General features: G+C 33.6%; 2 long non-coding RNA genes across 2 annotated transcripts; one reads left to right on the top strand and one right to left on the bottom strand.

Moving 5' to 3' along the window:
- Positions 1–3692: 3692 nt before the first annotated feature.
- Positions 3693–9472, bottom strand: LOC124441258. Its single transcript, XR_006946923.1, has 6 exons — positions 9409–9472; positions 8859–9021; positions 8559–8749; positions 5839–5983; positions 5215–5280; positions 3693–4783 (listed from the first exon to the last, which is right to left on the bottom strand). It is a non-coding gene; the product is annotated as an uncharacterized LOC124441258 (long non-coding RNA).
- A 493-nt stretch (positions 9473–9965) lies between these two features.
- Positions 9966–10388, top strand: LOC124441259. Its single transcript, XR_006946924.1, has 2 exons — positions 9966–10058; positions 10277–10388. It is a non-coding gene; the product is annotated as an uncharacterized LOC124441259 (long non-coding RNA).
- The last annotated feature ends 2624 nt before the right edge of the window (positions 10389–13012 follow it).

Raw genomic sequence — 13012 nt, 5'->3', positions numbered from 1 at the left:
TCTTGATCTTTGATGAGGTAGTATGGAGAACAAAACGTCGGGTTATAGTTTCTTTTCCTGTGTCAATTTTGAAATAAAGAGACAAAGGCAAAACGATTCTGTGCTAACGAGATCTATTATTACCCTTTAATAATATTTAGTGTCTTATTATTAATATTCCGAATTTCGTATTCGCTGTTTCTAATCCAAAGCATTTTAAAAGATGCTGACCAAAGTCCTGGTGTTGATTTAAAAATAATGTATGATATTGGATGTGTATTATCATCACATTTAAAGGTATCTTAATGTTGGCATGTATGATGTAGGACAAGTTCATTCACCAACTAAACTTTGAATAAATTGGTACCGTTCTTGGCAAACAAGAGGCATGACATTTTGTCAAAAGTGTCATTTTCGGTGCCGATAATTCATTGTTATGGACACAAGGCTTCACGCCAGGTAATGAATAAAGCTTTCTACCTGGTAGTGACAGCGATGGATTGAGAGGCGAGATAACGGAGGAATGTGCTCTCCTCCAACCTTGATTAGTGGAGATGGATGAGGAGTGGCAGTTTCCCTAAGAAATTTAGGCATACCAAACCATCAAGCGATCGTAATTGGGGTTTATGGAGCACAATTTCAAAAATCTCCTATCATTGTATATAAGTAACAAAATTTAACGAAAAATATCTTGCATGTTACAGCAACAAGCAGCCACTAGAATCTTATTCAAACTAGAGCACCCCCTCCCTCCAGAAAAATACATCCCTGGGTAATGATGTAGCGTTTGAAGATCGACAATCTTTTCTGCTCTGGTTTTATCCTTGATAAAAAGCCCCCGTAGGTAAATTATTATTTTTTAATGTCTTCAAAAAAACAGGTCAAGTTCAGTCCTAGAAGGCTCGATGGTTTTGGTCTTACAGATGGTAAGGCTATTGAAAGGCTTACCTTCGTTGGTCCTCAGCAATTACTAAGGAGATGTATGCCAGTAGAAGAGTCATCTTTTGACAGACGCGCTTCTTCTCTTATCTCGAAGAAATTTTAGCAATGCAGGTGCTTGAATATTGTCATTGCTCTATGTGTAACAATGTGTTGACACAATGAAAATGTTTTTATTTGTTTGCATCCAAGAAAAATATGTCGTTATTTAGTAAAGGCTTCTTCATCGAATTTAAAATCTGTTATGAAAAGATAAAGATTTATTAGTATTGATTGAACTTCAAAATAGCCTACTCGTTTTTACGAAATACCCTACTAAAAAACGAGATTTTTTTATTGTACAGGAAAATACAAAACCTGTAGCATATATAGTTACATACGTATTTATTTTGTTTGTTAGTGACGTACGATCCTGAAATTGTTTTTTCAGTGGGAGACCAGAGAGAAGGAAATTATGTCAAGATTCTACCCAGGTATATAATCTTATTCATGAGAAATCGTTTCATTCTTAACAATTCAGTCTGTAGGATATAAAGACGTACTTTTTAAATACAGAACATAAAGAAACCACCGAGAACTGGAATATTACGTACGTTTAAAAGCTACTGCATTTTAAACAATTTAGGAAGGTTCTTTAATGTACTATACTGGCTGTTTCTCTAAAATACATGCCTATAGACCTTTTTTAATATTTCTTTTGAGCCTAATTAGTGATTTATTTAAATTCTTAGTGCTACATCATTTGGATCTTTTGAAGAAAACCAGGAGATAACCTCCGAAGATTACTCAATTCAACAGATGTCGAAAAAACTATACCAGTATGTATAAACGTGTCAATTGAAAATATTTTGCTTTAAAGTTTTTTTTACATACATAAAATTTATGTAAACAGGTTTCGAAAGATTTTAAAAGATATTGAACGAAAGTATTCTGCAAAAGAAAGATGGAAACCTGGTCATCCTAATTTTGACGTCGTTGCATTGCAAGTCATACAAAGAAAACGAAAAGATACTGTCATAGCTTTACATGGACTTTCCATAGAAAGGCATTTCTTAACAACATTGAGAAAGAAGTTTACAGGTACTGTAATGCACTGTAAATTTCGGATACCTGTAACCTAAGCTATGTTACCATATCTGTCTTTTGTTGTGTTTGTAAATGTTAATTTTGTATTCTTTTCACTTGTTTAGATGGTCAGAAAATTGCCACTTGCTTGCCCAGGAAAATCACCAAGGTCACGAACAAGATGAAATTAACAATTGAGAAACACAATGCTGCCATTGATTCTCTTCGTGATTTTATAAACAGTTTACCCGATCGTCTGACATTTGACAAAACGAAAGATCCTACATCAGACCTTTATGAGGGATTTGAGTCTGGTGAGGATGACATTCTAGGGGAAGCCTCGGTCCCAGTATACACAAAGAGGAAGGCTATTGAAAGGTACTTAATCCTGTAACGATGTGACGAGGAAGAGAAACTTTTAAACTTGGAAAGAGAAAGGCTTCTATTGTATTACACCAATCTTAGCTTAAAAATTGAGGAAGCACTTGCTGATCTTGGTGATTTGAGCAGCGATGAATTCATGCTTGGTTCAAAGCATGAACTGATGAGATTTAAAACCAAATTGCGGAATGAGTTGTTCAGCTTGAAGAAAAGTTTTGAACTTCCACTTGGAGAAACTTTTCTTCTCCAGGCTGAAGTTATCAACTTAACCAATGATGTCAACATTCCCAATGAATCTGAAAGCTCACCGTATGAGGAATCCGATACTGAAGATGAAAACATCGAAGAGCTCTCAGAAGTGGACAGTGACATTGAATAGACAACCTAGCTACTATTCGTAAACTAATAGCTACTTTTTATGTACTTACTTATGTAATTTAGTTGTTCATGTATCTAGTATAATAACTGATATCACGCAAACATTTGTGGTTTTGTGACGTCATGTTAGTGCAGAGTCATTTTCTCATTTTGTAATACAATAGAATGATTTTCCATCTTGAGAAGAACTACCTTGGACATGGAGCAAACTTTATTTTCTTGTCTTATTTCATAGATTGCTCAACTGAAAATCAAATGCTATGTGGATTACCTGATTGCATGAGTATCAATCTGTCGGAATTGCTACGTTCCTCATCAAAGAAGCCTAGATATTCTTTCCCAAATGGTAATTTTGATAGCATGGAGTTATGTTTGTTTAGAGGAATGGCAGTTGCAGCGAAAAATCTGAGTTTGATGTCATCGAGGAAGCAAGAACTATTCTTAGCTTACCATCTCATCCATGTTTTCCAATCTTAATTGGTATTTGTCGGGATGAAAAGCCATTCATTTTAATAACAAAATTTTATGGTCATGTAGGAACTGGAGTGTACATGTCCTTGGAAGGATTGTGCTATAGTCATGGAATCACTTTTGCATAGTGGATACCTTTGTGAATTAAGACATGGGAAGGCATAGAGCTGTTGCATTCTTGTGGATTTGCTCATGGAGGTCTTGGAGTTCAAAACATTATTGTTGTGAAACAAAAAGAAAAGAAAAAAGTTTGGGTGCCAGCATTTCTGAATCTTAATGAAGTCAAAGCTTTATGTGGAAGTATTGACGACAACTTAAGTCAGCAAGACTGCTTAGACTTTGGCGTCTTGCTACATAAAGTAACTACTCTCCCTGCAATAAAAGAAACATGTGCATTACGCCAGCAAAAGAAACTCAATTGTCCAAAGCTATTTTTTCTGGTTGCAATGCATTGTCAATAGCAAGACGTTTAAAACATATTGTACAAACATACATTTTTTTTGCTAATGCAAAAGTATCTGAATTATTACAGTTAATTTTACAAATATGATATCTTATTTGCCTATTCAGTGAATTGTGCATGTCTTTGTGTTGGTGAAAGGTAGAACCCCCCCCCTTAAAAAAAATATTTTTCTATAAAATGTAGTTTTTACTTTTGGGCTTTAATTTTGAAATTTTAATTATAGAATTAGACATTCTGCATGGCTTACATGTGAATAGAAAAATATTATCTTTTAAAAAACCATGTTCAATCCAACTAAAACTAAAAACTGAGTTGATTACAATGCACATTTTGCAGTGCTACCTGTTACCATTGTAAACAATGAAATTTTTTTTAATTGGTGGAAAATTGAAAACTATATATATCCCTGTTGTGATAAAATTTGAGTAATTTTCCTTTCAAAGGACTTGTTCAATATGAAGGTTTGGGAATAATCAGTAAACCTATGAGTCTCAAAAATTACATTGCCATTGTCCTTAATAGTATTTTTTCCAAAGATTGTTTCTTTTTTCTTAATAAGATGGAAGGTATTGCCTGACTCATGATTTAGCCAACATCCTGTCAATTTACCTCTTGCTCTTATCTGCTGCAGAGCTTGTAGAGATCCCGTAAATGAAAAAAGCCAGAACTGACTTTCTTCATAATCACAGTACGCAGGCAAAACGAAATGATTTGCCTGAGACACATATGCATTCAATTTTTTTTTAACTCTCTCAAAGCTTCTGGACATAACACTTTCCAGTGAGTTGATATTATTTCTTCGGTTTCAGAAATTTTATGAGGTATTAATATCCAATACCTCCACATCTTCTTTTGATACTTTAAAGTCACATTTTCCGAATACATTACTAAGTAATTCCTTGCAGTCTTCACCAAAATCTTGCAAAGGTGCACCTTCTGACGCTTCAAGAATGAAGGAAATACTGTCCTGGCAGTCCATGATTTTCTGTATTTCCTTTGAGCTATATTGCCGTGGCTTCTTTAGGCGAATGTCATCTGGTAGTCCTTCAACATGAAAACCACCAGAAAGATATGGAACGCGAGAACCAGTCACACCTTTTGCTTCACCTTTAAGAAAAATGCTCACTGACAAGAACTAACAATCATAATGACTTAACATAATGACTGTAAAAAGGGTAATTTGTTACAAACTTAGTCACAGGAAAAAATTTTGTATCTTCCATAAACTTTTTATTAAAAAAACAGTGAAGATTTATTTATGCAGGTGTATCAAAAAGTAAAATTACACTATCACTGTAAGGTAAACACTACCATTCAGGAATATACAGGTAACCTTTGTACGTAACTGTTATTAACAACATTATACTGTTTTCAAAAGTATTTAATGAAAAATTTATTCAAAAAATATTTTTTTAAACTTTCAGCCATAGAGTGAAATACTTTATCCAGGCCTGTGGTGGTTAAAATTACACCTGTATAGTCACATCACTCTCAATGGTAAAGACCTGCGTACAAGAATAAATAAAAAATTAACTTACTATACTTCTTGTTAAAGAGCATTCTTACATCTTCATGAGTCCATTTCTGTTTTTCTCGGTCTACATCTACCAAATATAGCATACAAATTTTTTTTTACCTATACAAACTACAATTTTATCCCAAAAAGCTTGCTTCGTGATTTTCACTCTTTTTAGAGAATTTAATGAAGAGTGAGAAATCACGAAGCAGGCTTGTCAATATAAAATTATAGTTTGTGAATTTTCGTTATAAAAGCGTGCTCAATATCTTTATAGATTGAGCAAAATATAAATTCATAAAAGTAAAATAAAGCATCAACTAAACTGTCTTTCACCTGGTGATTGCCAAAAGGCGCGAAACACAGTGTAGCAAATGGTTTCATGATATTATATACGTATACCACTTTATCGGATACCAAAAATACCTTGATATTACCGTTAGAAATATGCTATTTTGAGATGGGATGAACATTTTGCAAACATACGTAATACGACATTATAGTAAAGCTCTGAAACTTAGTCATATGTATCTACTTGACTACTATCCAGTAACTGGTATCCATGAACTAGTGCTGACATATCAATAGAAGTTAAACTTTATGCCTATTACGTATTTGTGATCTTTGCAAATTTTTTACTCTTTACCAAACATTGCTTGAAACTTGCGCAAAACTGCTGGTTTATTGTGAACAAATCTTTTTCCTCCTGATGAACCAAGGACATAAAGTTATTTTTTTCCATTCACTAGTAAGCAGCTGGCCTGGCAACCAAGATACTCCAAGTAATTGAACTAAAAGAAAAGTAAAATAATTGATAATGGTCATATTAGGCATAAATACTGCAAAAAGCTATGTATAGTTTGCAGCAATATGGACTTTAACAATTAGAATGAGATGACATTTGTTTTTACATTTAATATAAACGACAACTTTTTTGAAAATAGACATGTTTCGACATCTCAGGATGCCATGTCGAAACATGTCTATTTTCAAAAAAGTTGTCGTTTATATTAAATGTGTATTGGCAATAGTGCTTTTACGAAATTATGGAAACATTTGTTTTTATTATTATTGCTATAATTTTTTATTTACTATACATAGTTTCTGTTACATGTTTGTAAATGTAGATCGTCCAGTTTGGTATAGTCCTGAGAAGGACTGTCTTTGTTGTTGTTGACTGACGTTTCGACAACCTTAGCGGTAGTCATCTTCAGAGTCAAATGAGGAGTAAACGTCAGGTTAGCCGTAATTGTTATCTGGTTCTTACGTCATTGTATTGAGTGTACAGGAAATGTGTATTGTCATTGTGAATTAGTGTGAAGTGAAATGTTTTTAGTTGTGATGTGTGATTTAGTTGCTGAAATTGTAATGCAATCTATAGAGGAACGGGCGCTCACGACTTACAAACATGCACTACCTTTTTGGTTCCGTTACGTAGATGACACAATCACAGCACTACATGAAGACGAGATTGATGACTTTCACACTCACATCAACAAACAGAACAGCCACATACAATTTACCAAAGATGTCGAAGAAAACGGAACTCTTCCTTTTCTTGACTGTTTGGTAAAACATGACAGACAAAAACTACGAACAACAGTTTATCGCAAGCCAACACATACTGATCGACTACTAGACCAATCATCTTACAACCCTACATCACACAAAGCCACCAAAATCAGAACATTAACAAGACGTGCACAAATCATATGTGATTCACCGGACGCTCTACACAACGAAAAAAACTATCTCAAACGTGTTTTGGACAAAAACAACTATAACTCTGACTTTATCAAACGCAACACTTACAAACCCGACGAACCCAACAAAACGAACAGCTCAGTGACAACAGCAACTATACCTTACATCAAAGGTACGTACGTCTGAGACTATCTCGCGTATCTTACGACCATACAACATACGTGTCGCACATAAACCAATCACAACGTTACGACAAGTACTAACGAATATAAAGGACAAAGAACAACCCAACGAACGACAAGGTGCAGTTTACAAAATAAACTGCTCCGACTGCCACGCCTCCTATATCGGGGAAACTGGTAGGAACTTAAACATAAGACTTACTGAACACAAACGAGCAACTAAGAAACAAGACAAAACTAATCACATTGCCGAACATCACCGAATTACAAAGCACAACATTGACTGTGACTCGGCAAAATGCATTACTTACAGTACTGACTATAAACAACGGCTTACATTAAAAAGTTGGTACACCAACTTGGAACAACCCCCCCTGAACAGATTAAAGCAATTACCGGCACCTTACAAACGACTTATTCACAATACAAACGATCAACTAAAAACATTACACTTCACACTAATTCACAATGACAATACACATTTCCTGTACACACAATACAACGACGTAAGAACCAGATAACAAATACGACTAACCTGACGTTTACTCCTCATTTGACTCTGAAAATGACTACCGCTAAGGTTGTCGAAACGTCAGTCAACAACAACAAAAACAATCCTTCTCAGGACTATACCAAATTGAACGATCTACATTCACAAACATGTAACGATACTCCCGAGTTCAAACCATTTACTTTATAGTTTCTGTTGTTGTTGGTATTGCTATGATATTATTTCTACAAATGTAATGCTATACCATCAATGCTATTGTAATGATCATCATTACTGATGTAGAATTAAACAGAATCTGTTGTTGTCCAAACACTATTCTACATATCCCAAATTATATGACATATATGTCTGCATTACATCTGTGATTAAAGCAGTGAAGTATAAATAGTGTCATAAAATATCAACAACAACAGCAACAACAATCATCTCTTCAGTGATTAATCTTCTTGGAACCAAAAGAATTTTATAATCACTTTTCACAGCATTTAGTAACTGTATAAATTTTCAATTTCACACAAACTTTAAACTTCATACTACCATTAAATATAGTTTATTATTATTAAGTCATTTCTTCAATAATTCTTTCATAGCCTTATGAAACAGTTCAACTGATACAATCTACATAAACAGAATACAAAAAAATTTTCATGCCAGATGACGTTCAAGGCAAATTTCATGCCAAAAGAAAAACAAGTTTGCAATAAGAAATAACTTTCTTTCTGGTAATCACTGCAACCATGTTTGCACAAAAAATACATGCTCAAAACAAAGAGTTTTACTCAACTTAACACAATAAGAAATGCATCCAATGTTAAGGCAATATAAACTTCCTTTATTAGAATACCATGAATTATGTACATTTCCAAAGACTTAAGTCTCCCCAATCAATGGCCTATTCTAATTTATTCTAATTACTTAATGCTACCTCGGCTATTCATTGCAAAATTAATTTATTAAAACGACTGTTACCTTCTCAGCTAAAAATTTCATATGCTGATCAACCATATTTGTTCTTTGAGCATCATCTAATGTCACTGGGTTGTTTTTCATGTCATTAGCTTTCTGTATGTATTTATTTTGCTCAGATTCTCAAAGACCAATCCATTTGACAGAAGCCAATTTATTGTTTTCACTCAGGTGAGACAGTCCCTTTACTTCATCTGCAATAATGGATAAATTTGTCAAGGCTTTCATCATAGCAAATTCTTGATGGGTACATTCCTTAAACCCTTATTGATGATACTAAAGTGATTTTAATATTTCATTCACCTGATTTAGAAAATTCTGAGCAAAATTGATTATGTCCGCTTGACCGCCGTAATCTGGGTGGTGGTTTGGGGACTTTTGGTGGATTACATGAGGGTAGGGGTGACTCTGAATTATTAGATTGACATTTTCTTTTGACAGAAGCAACTTTGTTGCCAATCCATTTCTGAAAAAAGCATAATGTTAGTTGTGAAGAAGCTGTTGGATAATTTCAAAACATGCAGTATCAAACAAATTTTGTGAAATTTTTACTGACATAATAACATCAAGTGTTACAATAAAGCTGCACCAGTTACTGTGTTTCACAGCCCATAACTCTGTACATAAATGATGTCTATTGTATATCACAATACATTATAAGAATGTGCTTTTTGAAAAAGGAAAGTTTAAAGTAGAGCTTCATACAAATTACTGTGGAGTAGAAATACAAATTTAGGGATGTGATTGAGATACGTATGGCTTTGATTTGATGGCGCTGGTTTCGTAGTTGGTTTACTGCATACAGAGAAAATTTTAAAAGACGGCGGACGACTAAAGAAGAGGTTGTTCTCACCTTGACCTTGTCCACAGACAACGACGTTTCATCGGCGGCTGTTGTTATCAGCTCAAAACACAGAGTAGATTTCATGCCATTCTCAAAATAGTAATTAAGAACATCAATTTGCTCTTTTGAAAGTTTGTTATATTTTTCAGGTCTGTTGTTCATTGTATATAAAAAATCCTTGGTATAGATTATTAGTGTATGTTTGGAAACAAAAATGGCGACGATCTCAGATATTATCCTTATGAGTAGAATAGTGTACAACATCATCCTACCACATCCATTATTAGATGGCACAGAAAGATATCTAATTTGGCTATCTTCCGCATTCTAAAGTTTAGAACTCTGAGTAATACCCATTTAGAATGAGCAAAACGGGTGAAATATACGTCTTCTTTTAAAGTTTTCGTTCTTATTAATGTTAATTCTTTGCGTTATTTTAGACGTGAACATTTTTCTGTTAATGCAATTGTGAAACATAGAACAAATGTTGGTGGTTTTAATTCACCACGATGGAGGACTTATATAAATAAAGGAATTGATTATTGTCCACGATGAAAACGTCTTGGGCTTTTGTTTACCATTCCCTTGAGGCTGAGCTATTTAGGAATTGATATTCTACTTCGTCTGAACTGCTTTATAACTGAGGAAATATTAAGATAGTAAGTATCGTTTTCCTCCTTCATCGTTTTTAACAGTAATTTTACAAGACGTAAATATATTGTGAGTCCACCAGGCCGTTTACATGGCAAGCTATGAATGGGAAATGAAAAGATTTTGTTCTTTAGCGACGTTTCAATCTCCAGTGTCTCCAAGTCAAATGCAGTTTATTGGCCTTTGGCTGTTTTAAAACGTTTTCCTGAGCATTTTTCTTTCTTAGATCAAGATTCTTGTCTCGATAATTGATCGAAAGACAAGTTACTTTTAACCAAAGATTTATGATGGTAGGATTTTTACAGCAACAAAATAAACTCATGAGAAAGTTATGTTTATCTCAGGTGTTAAATTAGCTATTGTAACTTTACACAATTTCATTTTCTTTACAGAAGAAAAAAATCACGCCATTATCAAACGCCTCAATTTCGACATTTTTTAATGTGAAAATGTTGTGGGATAAAAACATGGATAAATTATAAAAATCCTAATTTTCTTACCGCAGTCAATATTTTCAATTTCATGCCATGTGCGACATGCACAGTTGTAAGAAATGGTCAACCTTGCTTCTGTACTTGCCGTCGTCGACATGAAACTAGGGATATTTGTCAGACAGCCTGAAAATTAGCTAGATGCGATGGTTAATATCGTCCATTCTTTTTCTTCCAAAACAAGTTTAATTGTTCCCAGTTTGTTGGCCCAAATGGCTAAAATCAAATGAAAAAAATAGTAATTTATCTTTTTGTGAAACGACAATCCTTGCACATTATAATGTTTTTGTCTGATTTTACTCTTTACGTCTACTTTTGTGTCTACCTTTTTGTTTCCATTAGTCTTCGTCAATCTTTTGTGTATATTTTTGTGTATCTTTTTGCCTTTATTTGTGTTACCTTTTAGTCTATGCTTTTGTCTACCTTTGTGTCCAGCTTTTTGTCTATGTTTTTGTCCACCTTTGGGTCTACCTCATGATAAAAAGTTTTTCCACCTTTCAGTCTACCACATGTTTCTATACCTTTGCGTCTCTCTTTTGTTATATATTCGCTTTATAATATGAAGAGTTATATCACAGGAAGAAGAAAGTCTCTCAGAAAACCCACAGGTTTCTATTCTGGGTCCTTTATTATTCTTAATATATTTCAACCACTTGGCTAATGTGATACAATCCTTTAGTTAGGTGATGAGAACTTACAATATATAGGAAGTTTATTAATACCTTGGCACAGAAATTGACAGTCTTAATCTGAATTTATTAAAATGGATAAATGCTGCGTCGTTTATGTTCAATATAGTGCGCGAAAATGATAAAAAATGAATGAATCAAAATACCATACATACTTAAAAAGTGGTGTTACATGATAGCAACTGCTATCATGTAATATCAATTATAAACTATTATTAAATCATATTATAATTTCATATTTTTATATTTTAACTTTAAAATCCATTTTGCAATGTCATTACTAATTAGGACATTATCTACAAGCTTGCTTGCATGCGCTAGAAGCTTGCTTACATGCGTAAACATATTTTAGAACCGCAACCGCATTTGTTGTTATTGTGGTTAACTATATCTTGCTGTAACATACTGTATTGCGTATGGGATGTAGGTCACAAAACCACAATACTTCCCATTAGATATTATATATATATGAGTATTTTAGACCACTGAGTACAACCTACGAGGACAACCTACGAGCACAAGCTACGAGGAGATAAACTTAGGAGTCATAGCCTACGAAAGTAGGTTGACAAGCTACAATCTACCAGACGACTATCTTGGCTTTTGTGCCATAACTATCTTCTGGCTTCTGTGCCTTTAATCTATTTGGAAAACTATCGTGAGTCATCGTTGGACTCACGAACGCTCAAGAATTAAGACTCGCGGTTGTACTCAGACAGAGGAGATAAATTTTACTCATACTTATTGATATTATTATTAAGACACTTATCCACTTTAATATTTACGCGTTGACTAATAAGTTGTTTGATAAATATAACTGGTTCACACTATCTTTGTTGCATGTGGAAATAGAACCAAAATTAATAGTTATTCTTTCGGGACCACGCAGTAACAAGTGGCATCAAATTCCTTTGGCAGAAAAGTTGTACTTTTTTAACTTCAACTTGTTTTTTATGTCAAAGGTAATATTCTAAGCCATTCATAAAATTAATGCATGTACGGAATTCTTTTAATGTTTGATAAACAAAGAGATAAGAGTTTAACCTTTTCCTATGGCAAGAAATGAATTCAATTGTGTCTTCATTGCGATGTTGTTATCTTTACAATAGTTCAGAAATATTTTCTGATTAAGATAGAGATGACACAAAAAAAAACCCAATAAAATCACACTTCAAGTCACTATTGTTTTGATCGACAAAAATTGAAGTCAATGACGAAAGATAAAACCAATCAATGTTTAAAATAATTATTAAAGAGTATTATATTTGAGATATAGAAACAAATTTAATGCTAATTAAGGCTTTCAAAATCAAGTACAACTTGATTAACAGCGGGTAAAACAGTGCTCTACGCTTTTATTTCTTCCAAATGCTTCACAGTGTAGTTAAACACCTCGATTGATTTCAGTGTAGTGAGCGTACACTTGATGATCTTTGCAAATTTTGTAATCAAAATATCTTACAATATGTCTCAAAAGAACTGGTCATCTTTGAAATTAGCCTATAGTTTGAAATTTGCATGATTCAGCGGCAATGCTTGATCTCCACGCTAGGAGGTATAAATGTAATTAAAATAAGTTTGAGTGGGATTTTTAATGCACTGTAGCTTCTCTATTATACGTATGTAGTTATTAATTTATTATGTATTTAACCACGTTTAATTAAGGCTCCTTGAGGATCAAGTTTTGCTGAATTATGGAAATTGTAAATGTCAGATAATTTCAAATATTGTCAAGGTTGAAAATGAGACATCACCATGAAATATGTGATAGTCAGTCAACAA

Source organism: Xenia sp. Carnegie-2017, unplaced genomic scaffold (assembly GCF_021976095.1).
Source record: "Xenia sp. Carnegie-2017 unplaced genomic scaffold, XeniaSp_v1 HiC_scaffold_20, whole genome shotgun sequence".
NCBI classification, from domain to species: Eukaryota; Metazoa; Cnidaria; class Anthozoa; order Malacalcyonacea; family Xeniidae; genus Xenia; species Xenia sp. Carnegie-2017.
The sequence above is the reverse complement of the archived record's forward strand: the minus strand, read 5'-3'. Positions and strand labels throughout refer to the sequence as shown.